This window comes from Alligator mississippiensis, chromosome 10, assembly GCF_030867095.1.
Source record: "Alligator mississippiensis isolate rAllMis1 chromosome 10, rAllMis1, whole genome shotgun sequence".
Classification (NCBI taxonomy): domain Eukaryota; kingdom Metazoa; phylum Chordata; order Crocodylia; family Alligatoridae; genus Alligator; species Alligator mississippiensis.
In genome coordinates, this window is record NC_081833.1 from 24,746,117 (window position 1) to 24,760,584 (window position 14,468).

General features: G+C 43.6%; 1 long non-coding RNA gene across 1 annotated transcript in view; it reads left to right on the top strand.

The window, feature by feature from the left end:
* Positions 1 to 2,533: 2,533 nt before the first annotated feature.
* Positions 2,534 to 14,468, top strand: part of LOC132243561 (uncharacterized) — a 174,998-nt gene continuing 163,063 nt past the window's right edge. Inside the window, exon 1 of the long non-coding RNA XR_009455188.1 lies at positions 2,534 to 2,610. This is a non-coding gene — a long non-coding RNA (uncharacterized LOC132243561). The remainder of the gene's footprint in view (positions 2,611 to 14,468) is intronic.

A 14,468-nucleotide genomic window follows, 5' to 3' on the forward strand; every position in this document is an offset into this window, starting at 1 on the left:
TTTGAGATGGCCTAGACCCAAAACTAGGTAAAGCTCACCTGGTTTCCTATTTCATCATGAAACATTTGTAGAGCTTTAGTGGTTTCACATTTTTTTCATAACTTCTCAATAATGTGAGATATCAATTTTAGACAACCTGATTTTATTGATCCTAAGCCTACTTTTATAATGACGCTGAAAAAGGGGTTCTGAAAGTATACATGAATTACTTTTCCGCTGCATCCAAAACTCACTGTTAAATTCAGAGAACCCTGCATAAAACTCAAAGCCAGATTTTTAAGGTATTTAAGAATCTAACTTTTATTGTAATAGGCAACAGTATTACATGAAATACATATGCCCTCCTGCGGCCAGGGACTCAGGGATTGATTCTGGACCTACTTCTCTCAAATTCATAGCATATCTTGTGATATACTGAGTGATCTCCACTATTACTGACTGCAGTGAGAGTGCCTGGGATATAAGTAAAACCCCACCCTCACAAAGCAACTGGCCACTGGGAATAAAGCCTGGGTAAATGTGAAAATCTGTTTGGGGTTCTTTTAGTAGCTATGTCCAGACTGTGTTCTGCACCAATAAAGGATTCCATGTGATTTTTTTCTGTATCATCAAGTTAATATACTTAAAGTTCTGCTATAGGCACTCTCGTATCTGCAGAGCATCTTTAATTCACTAGATGATAATGATAAGTTGGCCTATGTAACCTCTTGTAGGTATAAAATTAGGCTGCAGGTTTTAAGGAGAATAAGTTTCCATGTGACATCTCTCTCAAATTTGATGCTCACATTTGTGCCAGAAATACTGTGAGAGTAATCATCTTTTTGATAATTGGTGGTGCTCTCACTCCCGCTGTTGCATTTGAAAGTGCAGAGTAGGGTGGTGATTCAAAACATAATTTATTTTTTTTTTAAGTTCGTGGGGTTTTTTGAACATTTGGTTCTGCTTAACTGCAAGTTGTTCATGAAGGTTCAAGAGGGGCAGTGGTTACCAGGATGTTCATCTACACAAAATCACTAGTCTGCCTCTTAGTGAGGCATATATTTCTCTCTCTTTCTTACTCTCTCATTTTGTTTTCTGTGTTCATCACTCAAGTGCTTAATTGATATAATCTTTCCTTTTTTTGACTCAGGAATATTTTCCTGTAATTCCACTGAAGCCTAAAGAACAAGCAGAGGCTTAAATGACCAGTACTGTGCTCCGGGCAGCAGCAACACATGCTGCAGCAGCTGGAGGTTCATTGCTGCTGAGGGAAATGTCACCTTTTTTGCTGCTGACATGCACGTCAAGCAGCCAAAAAAACACTGTTTTTCAGCAGCAGAAAAGGAGGTGACATCTTCCCCAGCAGCAGTGAACCACAGGTCACATACCACTACTTGTCTGCCCTCCCTGCTGCTGGAGCCAGAGCAGCTGAAGGGAAACTGTGGGTTGCAAGGGGGAGAGGAAGATGGGGAACAGGAGGGTGAGGCCAGCTCCACTCCAGGTTCCCTTTCTCTTAGGGAGAACCCATGTCTCATGGCCTGCTCACCCATTCATCACTGTGCTACTGAGACTAAGTGATTTTTATGTCTTTCCTACAGTGTAGCCAAACTTGTTGATTAAGCTGGCTTCTTACAGAAAGTAGTGCTATTATTCAGCTGTCTGCATTGGACCTAAACTCCATTTTGGAACCAAACTTGAGGTCAATAGTAACTGAAAGTGCTTAGGGCAACCTCAGAGGAAGCACTCAGTACACGATAGACACCAAAAAGTACGCAAGGATGGTCAAGTGATCATCAAGCTATGATAGAATGGGATGGGTGTATGTACGTATGTGTGGCTGGCTGGATTCTGTGCTCATAATTCACATGAACAATTCACTCCATTGTTGTGCTATGTTCATATTAAATATTTTGCCTCTGTTAAATAGAGGGATAGTGCTAATTTGACACCTCAATCTCAGAGTTAGGAGGGAGAGTTGTATAGATTATGTGGGTGGAAGGAATTTCTCCTTGATAATTAGTCCACTTGCTTTGCTTCAGCTTTCAGCATTGTTTTTCTAAAGCTGGCCTGGCCTGTAAAATCCAGGTCTTAATTAATACTATTACCTCAGGATGACATTTCCTCAGTCTGTCGTTGGTTATTTTTTAATTCTCTAATTTGTTTTAATATGCGCATTGCCTGCATATCAAGTCAGCCATGAAGACTCTGCATTTCCAGGTTCCTTCCTCTCCATCCTCCCAAAGAAATTAAAGCAAAAAGGCTGCGGGACCACAAGTGCAGGAAATAGAATTAGGGGACATATTAATTGGGGCATCAAGTAGGATTTCGTTCCAGGCGGTTTCCTTCCGTGAGCCACTTTGATGCTTCCCCTTCGCAGCTCTGTTTCTCATTAAAAGTATCCCTTAATGGCAAATGTTGTTTATGCATGTTGCAATTATGTCATGCTGTAACCCCTATGCTGGCAGGCTCAGCAGATTGACGGGGAGGGCGGGAGGAGGAGGAGGTCAGTTTTGAGAACGGGTGCAAGAATCAGTGCAGAGGAGGAAGAGAGCAATGGAGAAATGGTTTCAGCTGCTTAGTGTGATTTGATGGCTGCTGTGTTGTTTGAAACCTCCCTGATGTACTTAGGCTGTAAGTTCACTTCAGATCTCAATGTTGTTGTTATTCTGCTTTCTTCTTTATGCAGCTCACTGGCTTTTGGATTTTCAGCTCTGCCAGAAAGTGCCTAAATGGCTGGATAAAAATTAGAGTCCTGCTTTTCTGAAATGAAGCACATGTCCCCTCTTACTTTTCTAATTCACAGGGTTTTGTTTTTTTCAGAGAAGTCTGGTTATTTTTGTACTTTCTTTCCTTCTTCCCCCTCCTTTTGCCCTCCCTGCATCCTTTCCATCCATGTTATCGCAGGGGATGATTTCAAACTTTTGATGAATTGCAGAGGATCTTCTTCAAGCCCCCAAGGTTTGTTCCGGTCCTTCAGCAACATTACCTTGAGCAGCAGAGCCCAGAGGTGGTTTTTGCCAGCACTAATTCAAGGCTGTGAGAATAGTTCATTGTGGGAGGGCGTTTGTTTTTCCATCAAGGCAGCCAAAACCTCTGGCTTTTCTATTCATTCTGGAAGGGATGAGGGACACAGTGGGTTCATTTTGTCCTTTAATCTTCAGCCTGTACAGTCAACTCTGGACAAAACTGTTGAACTTTTTTTTGGTCATTCCCATTGTAAAATGGCTTTGTCCTATATCCGGATCACATAGGCAAACAATAATGATCATAATCATATATAAAAAAGCTAATGTATATGGGAGTGCAAGCCAAGCCATGTTAATACCCAAGCAATTCCATAAGCCAGTACAAATACCACAGCTGTGCTTTGGAAACTCAACTGGCTTCTTTATCTACCAAGCCAATGTAAAGCAACCAAAACTTTTAGTGCAAGCAGTGAGTGAAAACCTCAAAGCCATAAAAATCTGAATGTGAAACAAATCAAATAGCAAAGAAAACTGTTTCCTTCCCATCTAATATCCTATTTTAAGTGACTGGAACTTAAGCAGTCAAACAGACCTGAAAAACAAGAAAGATGGGATGATAAGACCTGAGCAAGGAATGAGGGGCAGCAGACAAGTGTAGGAGTCAGAGAGGAGAAATCATTCAATGCCTAGAGCTAGAGCTGCTGTGAAATGACTCATTTTCACTTTGCATATATGATATTTGCATGCAAAACACATTCTTGCTCTATGAACAATCACATGGGCATTTGATTCATGATTTAGATCAGGGATGAAATTTCACCCTTTCCTACGGAAAAGGCATATATATATATATGGGGGTTGGAGGAGGAGTCAAACCTGTGGTTATAAAATTATTAAGTTTCATGACAGTCATTCATCATTTTCATAGCACAGGGGTCAGTTCCAATGCCCCCATTGCACAGTCATCGGATGTGTTTCCATGTTCTTCTGCGAACATAAAGCAAGGTACAAAGACAGGACTAGTTCTTGCAGGTCTGAATTGGGGGATTAGTCCCCCCTTGAAGCTTTTACTTAATTTTCATCTGAGTTCTTCCTCTGACCAGAATCTCAGCTAAAACCAAGTGAAAGCTTTAGACCCACTGACCTTACTGGAGTTCCCGGTGTTCAGGATATCAGAGCAGTTCATGAATAGCTAGGTTCCCATAAGGTAGTGCTGTGACCCTGTTTCCCAGCACCATGGGTAGATTTGGAGCTGTTATACCTCCCACCTGGAACTACACACCGCTGCAAGTCAGATCCTTGTGCAACGTGGACTGGCACTGTCTTGCCCATACTGCAGTGTCAGGGAAACAGATGAATAATCACAATGCTGTGTGGTCACACCCTAGGTGATAAATATTGTCTGTGAGAATGCACCCTCACACGCTTCATTCCTAAGCAGACCTTTGCCATAAGGATCTTTGGTCTATTTTAAAACAAAGCCTCCTTTGTCAAGACTGACTTGTAAGCCACTTCCAGTGGAGTCTGCTACTGATTTTTCTCCTCTCTCCACCTCAGTTCACTGGGCTTTGTGAACATGCTGGTGATATGTCAGAACAAAACAAACACAAGGTATGAATTGGTGTCAGTACACTGTGACAGTATGTTTCCTAAACCCATCTGAGCTGGATTTATGGGAATATAGCTTAAGTTTTAGGGTTGATGGTCTTTATTCTAGAGATACTGGGTTCTGCCCCCTTTGATGAGCAGATGAAGCTCAATGACATTCCCAGTTTAGTTTGTCAGTATTGCACCATATATTAGCAGGGTATGTGAACAATTAGACATTTGCCCTTCTAACTTCTCTGAGCTTAGACTAAACCTGTTTCATACAGCAGACCTAAATATTTCCACCAGGTCTCAGGGTTTATTCACAATATCCTTTTTACTTTAGTTTCCATCTTGAAACATATGAAGGACTTTCTCAAGGTAGGGCTGCTACAATCCCCATGTAGATATACTGGGTAGCTTGCTGTCTATGGCATGGTACATATAGGGACTTATGGCATATGTACAGGCAGCATGCTACAAACAAGGTTGAATCACTTCCTTTATCCTTGTGCTCAGAGGCATAACAATGTGGCTGAGTGCCCATGAGGCAGTGGCAATTTCTAGTTGCCTCCACACCACTTGTGTGATTGCGTGGCTGCAGCAACAGCCACTTTTTTCTGCTCTGCTTGGCCCCCTGCCCTCCCAAGTCAACTTCCAGGGTGATTAGCCCAGTCACCCTACTCTAATTATACCTTGTGCTGTTAGTGCTACTCTCCTTTCAAAGTGAGCAAGCCCAGTTGCTGTTTTGCAAAAATTGTTTAGTGACTGAATGAGGGAATTCATGTTGAACACCCTAGGTGGAGGTGGTGATCATGGGAGTCACACCTCCATAAAAGAGTGTAAACAAAGAGGTCCCTGGCAGAGCAGATATTTGGACAGGCACATGTTGATTGAATGCAGAAACCCTTTGGCCTTTGAGGAACTGTATAGCAATTAGTAGGACTGTGGGAATCAGAGATTAAGGACTTGTCTACACTTGCATGGGCTTATGCCTTTATAATGAAACTAGCCAACTGCCTGTCAGGAATGACAGGGGGAGGAGGAGAGCGGATGGGGATGGAGGCCCATGCTCCCCCATCCGGGCCCGCTCCCCCTTTACCTCCTGTTGCTTGGGGTTCGGGCCCACTCCCTCCCTCCCTGCTGCAGCAGCCCGGGGAGAGGAGGAGCAGGCCCAGGTCTGACGTGGAGGAGAACTGGGCCCAAGGGTGGGGAGAAACTGACCCGCTGTGGCGGGGGGAGCAGCAGGCCTGGGCTGACCCGGCAGCAGCAGGGGGATGGGAGGAGCGGGCTCAGAGCCAATGTGGGGGAGGAGGGGGTGGGGGCTTGCTCCTCCCGTCCCCCAGCTGCTGCTCCATCAGGCTGAGCCCGCTGCTCCCCCTCACTGCCACGGCATGCCAGCTTCTCCCCCAGCTTGGCCTTGGTCCTCCTTCCCCACCCACAATGGCCCGGGCCCACTCCTCCCCTCCTGCCACCGACACTGCTAGCATGGCGCGCTCACTATTCCCCCACCCCATGTTGGGCCCGCTCCACCCTGCAGTGCTGACATGTTGTTTCATGTCTGACCCAGCAGGCAGTGGTGATGGAAGTGGGGAGGGGCAGGCTGTGGCCAGATCCAGTGGCCATGCCCCCCCTCCTTGGCATCCGGACCCTGCTCCCCACTGCATCGTTGCTGCCATCACCTGCAAAGAGCAAGGGGGGGTGCAAGGCCAGGTCTGCTGGCCTTGCCCCCCCTCCTCCACTCCATCGTTGCCCCCTGCAGGGACCAGGGCAGGGGGGGCGAGGCCAGCGCTGGCCTTGCCCTCCTTGTTCCGTCCCTCTGTTGCCCCCACTTCCAGGGAGCAGGGCGGGGGGTTGTGCGCCACCAGCTCCTGTTCGAACACTTGCTCGCACTCTGATTGGCTGTTTGTCAGCCAATCAGAGTGTGAATAAAGTGTTATGGACAGACAGACAGGCGGATAAACAGACCTAGGCTTTTATAATATTAGAGTTGGTTGAAATCTCCGTATTGACCCTTTTTAATCAGTACCATAGTAGTAGAAAGTAGTAAAGCCGTTAAAAGGGTCCTTCTGGCACAGCTGAATAGCTGCAAGGTAAAGGAAAAATATCCAGGGACAAGCGAATCTCATAGCCAACTGCCTGTAAAAGCTTTTTCTAGATAGAAAACAAGTGATGTGCTGCCAGTATTTTCATATGGACTTGTACCATTTCCCTTATCCCATTAATCTATATTAAGTCCCAAGTTACAGGGATGCACATGCTTAGAGATAGGCAGCAAAGCTCTTTTGATTTCATTCATTTGCCCTCCCATTTAAACACAATCATTCTCCATAACCATAAGCAAAGAGAGAAGCTGTGCCACAGGGCAAGCAAACTTAAATGAAAGCTACTTTGCTGGAAATGTTTATACATTGTTCCTGAAAAGTACACAGAAGATATTGATAATATAGCACAGAGTTCAACTTGTGCAATCAGAAATGGGATGTGTATGTGCGTGTGTGCGTGCACGTGTGTGTGTGTGTGTTTGTCTCCCAAGAGTCTCCTTTCTCTGGACTCCTGATGATTCCAAAGGCAAGAAAATATTTTTCAAACATTCTCCGCTCATCTGGTTAAAGTCACCTCTCTTAGGAGTGTTTAAATAGAATCTAGGTAAGGATACACTTCAACAGTAAAAGGGAAATCACTCCAGTTGTCTCTCCCCAGTTTGAGGACAACATTTTCATAAGGTGATACTAGGTGCCCTTCTAACCCATCATTATTACATCAACTCTAATGTCTGAAAACAAAGACTACAAATATCGCTGGGGTATTCCACTTGTGACATAGCACTGGTTTGCCATGGGTAGATAAAGCCAGACATACAAAATCTCCATCAGAAATATAGGCTGCAATACCTTTGAAGAAACAAAACAGAGACAGCACCATTTCCTTAGAGCTGTGCAGGTTCACTGAACTTTTATGCAAAACAAATAAGACTCAAGGAAATTGGAAAAGTAAATTGGTATGAAACTATCAAGGTTGTGATCTATTTCCAACAAGAGCCATACAATTTTCTGCCTTTTATAAGCATTTCCCATGTGCTGCTTTTCTCCCCTTATTCTGCTCTCCCCATACACTTATACACACAAACAAACACACTCCTCATTTTATATGTCCTCAAAATCACATGCATGTGTACACATTCTGCCAATAAACACTGATTTCCATTGACCTTGTGGTATCGGAAATCTCTTCAAATGAAAGATTTTCATATGAAAATTCCTCCCAGTTTAGTCTACTTATGAAAAAATGGAAACACCCAAAGTAAACAAAACAAGAAACAACTTGGGTGGTCGAACATAACAAGCAATGAGGTGCGACTGAAATAATCCCTAAGTTAATTACAGAGACATCTGTCAAGGACTGATTTTCTTCCTTCTGCTCTTTTCCCCAAGATTGAATAGAATATGGATTGTCATGACCTTAGAACTTCTCCTTATTGCCTTACCCATGACTTCAACTTTTTCATGGAAAAAGTATAAAGAACAATTGAGCTGAGAGAATACCATCAAATCTCCTTGCTTGGTCATTCCTGGATATCCTAATCCCAGTAATGTCAAATAGTACTAGTCTGTTTTTTTTTTCCTTTGGTTACTGGTGGATATATCAAAACCTTGTTACTAATTCCTTCTGCCTTTGGCAGATAGTGAGGCATCTTCATTCCAGATCCAAAACTGATTTCCTTATCTGATTTGCTAAGTGACCCATGCACCTGTGTGTTTGATGAAGGCACACAAATAAACACGCCTAGTTTGATCCCCTTCTTTCACTGGTGTTCATCAGGAACATCACAACTGAGGTCAATAGAATGTAAGTGCAAAACTGGAGTAAGTGAGAGAAGAACCAGGCCCTTTGTTGCAAGAACTGAAATCAGCCAGTTAACTTCACTGTTTAGTGTATTAGTGTTGGTGGAAATGAGGTGTTGTATTGCCAGCAGTAGGGTAAGAGCCACAAAGTTGCAACATCAGGGAGGTTAATTATATACAGAATCTTGGCTAGTGTTGGGTTTGACATCCTAGTGTACAGCAGTGCTACTGAAGCAAACAAAGGTGACTATCTTTTCCCAAAATTTCATCCTATTAAGCACAGTGGCTTAAATTCATACCTACTCTAACTTCAATTGAGGACGGGTGCTAATTCTGTATAAGGTTCTAGTTTCATGACATAATATTCTTTCTGCGAACAGTCCAAGTTCAAAGAAATGACCCTGCTTATATGGAAGATTAAAATTCTCAGTAAAGAAACAGTAATACAAGTGCGTTTAATTTTAGATATATTTTTCAGGGGCTGGACAGATTTGAAATTGCCACTTCCAAACAGGTAAACCTTGGAAAAGCTCCAGATAAAATAAAAGAACAGTCATAATTTTTGGTAATGGAAATAAATTTTACATTGCCAATATTTTAGAAATGTTAATGAGTGACCAGCTTTGTTTTGGCATTTTTTTCTTTAACTGGGGGTAACTAACAGTTTTTTAAGAGTCAGGGAATAGATTCAGTTCTGAGGAGACACCTCACCAATGACTGTGCCTGAATCATTTGTCATGTACACACAAGAGAAAATGTTTTATTTTCTTAGATATTTTCAAATAACCCACAATATTTCTACACCCCCAGCAATACTGAAGTCCAAAAAAATAAAGCCCATTGATTTCTCAATATTTGTAACCTCGTCAATCAGGGCTTATCTTCCTGATAAATAAAAGGACACAAAAAACACACATTCCTTATCCCTGAACTAACAGACGACTCTCCTTACCTCACAGAAGGTGAAGCCATGGGAAGTACGCTGTCAACAATTTAAAACAATGATTAAAATATATATTGATTCCTTTCTCACTTGCACTGATTTTATACCAGTGTGAGCCATTCAAACATTTTTGATTTACACCTAACTTAAATAAGAGGGTATTAGTGCTGCTTTCTAAAAAGAAAATTAAATTTCATCTTTTATCTTTGTACTATGCATTAGCTAGAACCAGAGCCAGGATACAGGATTAAACTGATCAGCCATGTCTTGAAGCTCCATTTGCTTATACTAATTGAAGAAATGTGGTTGCATTGGATAATTTTAAGAACAATAGGCTTGACTTGGTTCCTAGTTCATAACAATTAACTGCAAACTTGCCTTCCTCACTCCTATGCAAATGATTTCTATCCCTTTAAGAAAATGTCCTGGCATTCTTGTCCCTTTCAGATGGGCTTTTTAATTGGTTTAATTTGATGCTCTAATTTAGTGTCCTCATGGCCATTGATTGATTTCAATTAACATTCCCATGCTCCAGGCACTATAAATAACACTATTGGGGCTGCTCCTCCACTGGCAGTTCAACCTTTCTCCTTTAGCTGCTGCTGCTCATCTTGCTTCTTGGCTTGGCCTCAGGCTCAGCCTATAATTCTTTCCAAACTTCCCTGTATAAAATAATCACGTACATGAAGTAAAACAGGAGTCTCATATACACACTTAATAACTCTTGTGTACTGTATGAGTGGGAATTCCACTTTATAACCCCCAGAGCTTTCAAATGGTTCTCATTTTCAGCAGCATTCCTCTTGTGAGATCTAAAACTTCCCATTTTGTCCCAGGCCGTTTCTTCCCCTTTCAACCCCCCCCCCCCATTTTTTGTTGGGTTTTTTTTTTTTTTTTCATTTAGATTCCTGGGGACAGACAGCTTCTTCTTCTTTGTCTGTGGTTTCAGGAGTAAGGCGTCTAGGAGCTGATAGCACCACTGTTTAGCTCTTAAGCCAAATGTCAGGGCTTTTTCCACAATCCCACATTTTCCAAATTAAAGATACAACTAGCTTGCAATTTAGAGTGAAAGTCTGTGAGTCAAGATGTAAATTGATAAGATAAGATTGCCAGAACTTTGTCTAATATTCTACATATGTCTGTCTGTCTACCTGGCTGGCTCATATTTTATCGGTCATATCTATTCCTTGGGCTACTATGGCGACATTGTCAGCATACATGTATCGCTTAGATGTTATATGCAGGAAGTCTGAGGTATATACATTGAAAAGTATAAGTGCTAGCTCTGACCCTTGGGGGAATCCATTCTGCAGAGTTCGTACTCTGCTTTTTTCTCATTGGCTGGTAGTGAGTTTGAATGATCTGCTGGAGATCATGTTCAAGATGAAAGCTCATAGCTTAAGGTCAGGAATCATAGAGTGCAGTTTATATTTGAGGCCTTGGTACAATACAGTGTCATAGGTGGCTGTAAGGTCGATAAAGACCGTGCCTGTTTTCTGTCTCATTTCAAATCCATTTTCTACGTCAGATATAAGTAACGTAACTTGGTCAGTGGTACACCACTTTTTCCAAAAGCCAGCTTGTTCTTTTGGGAGCTGGGGGTCAATGATGTTCTCTATTCTATTCAGGATTATGCACTCCATGGGTGCATCTACACGAGATGCTTTACTTGAGATTAGAGCAAATCACTGTGCAGTAAATACAAGTAGCAAACTGACTTGCACTTACTTACTGCACTGTACAGCATGTGTATACAGCTGACCAGGAGCAAACTTGCTCTTGCTCATCTGGGCAGCAGGGGGTGGAAGATTTCTCCCTACCCCTGGGAGCTGCCTGCTGCTGGGGCACCGGAGCCCAGGTGGAGACTGTGCCCCAGCAGCATAGAGGTCCCAGCCCCCGCTCCCCAAAGGGCTTGCTGGGGGGCTTTCTACAAACAGCTTGGGGCAGGGGTCTGGGACCTGCCCCTCTCCTGCAGCTCTTTCCAAATCCCCTGCTCCTGATCAAGGAGCTAGGGCCAGGAGCTCCCTGCTGTTGAGACAAAGGATTATTGTCCCCACCTGAGCTCTGTTGGCAGAGCCTGCCCTGGCAGCAGGCAATCCTTCCCTGGGAGTAGGGAGCCATCTCCCAGCCCTAGCCAGGGGACAGCTGTCTCCCAGCCCCATGCCCCCTGCCAACCCCTGACCTAGCTCCCAGGGAGAGCCTAGGGGTCCCCCTGGCTCTGCAGGGGACCGCTGCAGGGGCGGAGGAGCTGGGAGCAGACTGCTGTCAGGAGCAGCAGATCTGCTCCTACATTCCTACACGTGTAGACACTTGCCTGGCGTAGGTTTATTCTAGAGTAATTTACTCTAGGGTTTACTCTATAGTAATTTACTCTTAAGTAACCCCACCCTGAGCATTTACACATGTAGACACGCCCCATGAGTTTATATGTAATGCAGACTAGTGAGACGGGTCTGTAGCTCTTTGGATCCTCTGGCGGTTTATTGGATTTCAGGATAGCAATGACATCAGTTTTTTTCCCAGATTTTTGGAAGTCTGTTACTTTCTAGACATTTACACATGGATTTCTGTAGCCATCTGTTCATTGCAGTTCTGATCTTGATAACAAATTCTGGGAATATTTTATCTAGTCCAGTAGCCTTGCCAGTCTTGATCACATTAATACCTGCATTTAACTCATTGTCAGAGATGGGGGCAATTAAATTAAGTTTGATGTAGGGTATTTTAAGTTGTTCACAAGCCAGGTGTCTAATTATTTCTGTGTTGCTTGGGTTAATGTACTTGCTGTTGTTGCACAGTATTTTCATGATGGAGTTTGCTGACATAGGGCAATAACATTTTTTGGTGCCTTTGCCTGTAAGGTAGTTAATGATGCACCATCCTTGTCTGCTTGAGTGGATCATATCCAATCCTTCTATGGTAGTAAGTCATCTGTCCTTTCTGATATTGCTCAATGTGGTAGCCAGCTGTTCTGTAGCTCTTTTTATGGTTGCAGGATCATTTCATTGCTTGATGATGTCAGCTGTTTGCACTGCTTGTCCCAGTATGGCACCTAATGGCTTCTATAGCCTCTAGATACACAGAGTTTGGCTATTTCAATTAGGCAGTTTGTAAATGTATTGTAGCCTCAATCAATGTTAGCTTCTGATGAAAAAGTGGTTTTCTTTCTCGTTGGTCAGCCTTTGGTATTTCTGCCAATCTGCCTTCTAAAAGTTCCATCTTGGAGCTGGTCTGGATGGCATGGGCTGAAAAATCATATTGTCAATGCTGATGAGTGAGGGTCTGTGCTGAGATGATGGAAACTTGTAAAGTACTTTTCTTATTGGTATTTTACTCGAGTCACCCTTGCACCAGACAAGATCTGGGTTTGTCCGAATGTTCCAATGTCCAGAGTAGAAAGTAAGTGGCCCCTTCAGGTCATATATGAGGGACATCATTCAGGTTTGCCCAGAGACAAAGATCGTCTCCATTGCTACTGTTAATAGAGTATCCCCAATCTTTATGTTGACAGTGGAAGTCACCTGCATATAAGGTCATCTGGTCATAAATAGGCAGGGATGTGATTGACAATACAGCATGTGTGCTGATGATGTTGCCATAGTAGCCCAAAGAATAGATATGACAGAATTGGAAAAGATACTGAGTACTGACCTGGAACTCATTGCTGAATAGCTCCACAAGTGGTGCTTAAAGTTGAGTATCAATAACTCAGTATCATCACTCTTCCACCTGGACAATCATTGAGCCAAGAGCATGCTGAATATCAGAGTAAATAACTACAACCTTACCCATGAACATACCCCAAACTACCTAGGGGGTCACATTAGAACATTCCCTCACCTATAAGCATCACATTCTGTATGGGGAGCTGCCTTACAATGTTTATCCAGTACAACATAGGGTGCTAACTTCAAAGTGCTCAGAACCGCTGCACTTGCAATCATATATGCCCCAGCAAAATATTGTGCTCTTTTATGGTCCAGAAGTTGTCACACTAAAAAGCTTGACACTGTACTTAACAGTGCACTGAGACTCAACGGGCTGCACAATTTACACACACATAGATGTACTCCCTGGCAAAAGATGACAAAAATCATCTGCTCCACCAACTGTTAACTGAAAACCCGAACAAGTAGAGGCTCATAAGTCATAAACTGTTTATATATGACACTCACAAGCTCCTGGAAGAGATTGGGGAGGCTAAACTAAACCTAGGGCAGCAATGGAGTGGGCTGACTGTTGGGAAAGGTCAGATCTATTACTACAGTATTTTATACCAACACCAGATGAATCCCCCATTGGGCACATCCTTGACAAAGAAGCATGGGTCAAGCTGAACAGACTGAGATCTGGATGTGGATGCTTCAAAACAATACCATACAAGATGAACATGATGTCATAGGGATAACGGAGACCTGGTGGGAATCCACCCATGACTGGACCACAGGTATAGACGGCTGTATCCTGTACAGGAGGGATCGAGTAGACAAAAGGGGTGGGGTGTAGTTATCTATGTCAAGGAAAGCTATGTGCCCCTGCAAGCCATTGGCACCCACGGTGGACAACTTGAGACCCTCTGGGTTAAAATCCATGGGGAACACAGCACAGGGGATACTATGGTGGGAGTCTAATACAGACCCCCTACCCAGGGTCAAGACCTTGACCAGGAGTTTGCCAGGGAATTGGTTGAGGCCGCGCACTCCTGGTGCATGGTTGTCATGGGAGACTTTAACTACCCAGACATCTCGTGGGAGGAGCACTCAGCCATATCCGAGCGGTTGCGAAGTTTTCTCTCATGCGTGGATGAGCTCTATCTGACGCAGGAAGTCTATGGGCCGATGAGAGGTAAAGCGCTGCTCGACCTGGTACTGGCAACTGGGGACAACATAATCAGCAACCTAATGATCGAAGGGAAGCTGGGTGACAGTGACCATGAGCTGATCACCTTCACCATCCACCATAAAGCTGGTGAGTCAGTCAGTAATACAGATGTCCTCGACTTCAGGAAAGCTGACTTTGACAAGCTAAGGAGGCTTGTCAGTGAGGCCCTGAAGGGCCACAACACAAAGGGGAGGGGAGTTCAGGATGAGTGGTTGCTCCTCAAGGGAGTGATCCTGTATGTCCAAGCAAAATCTATCCCATCTCAGA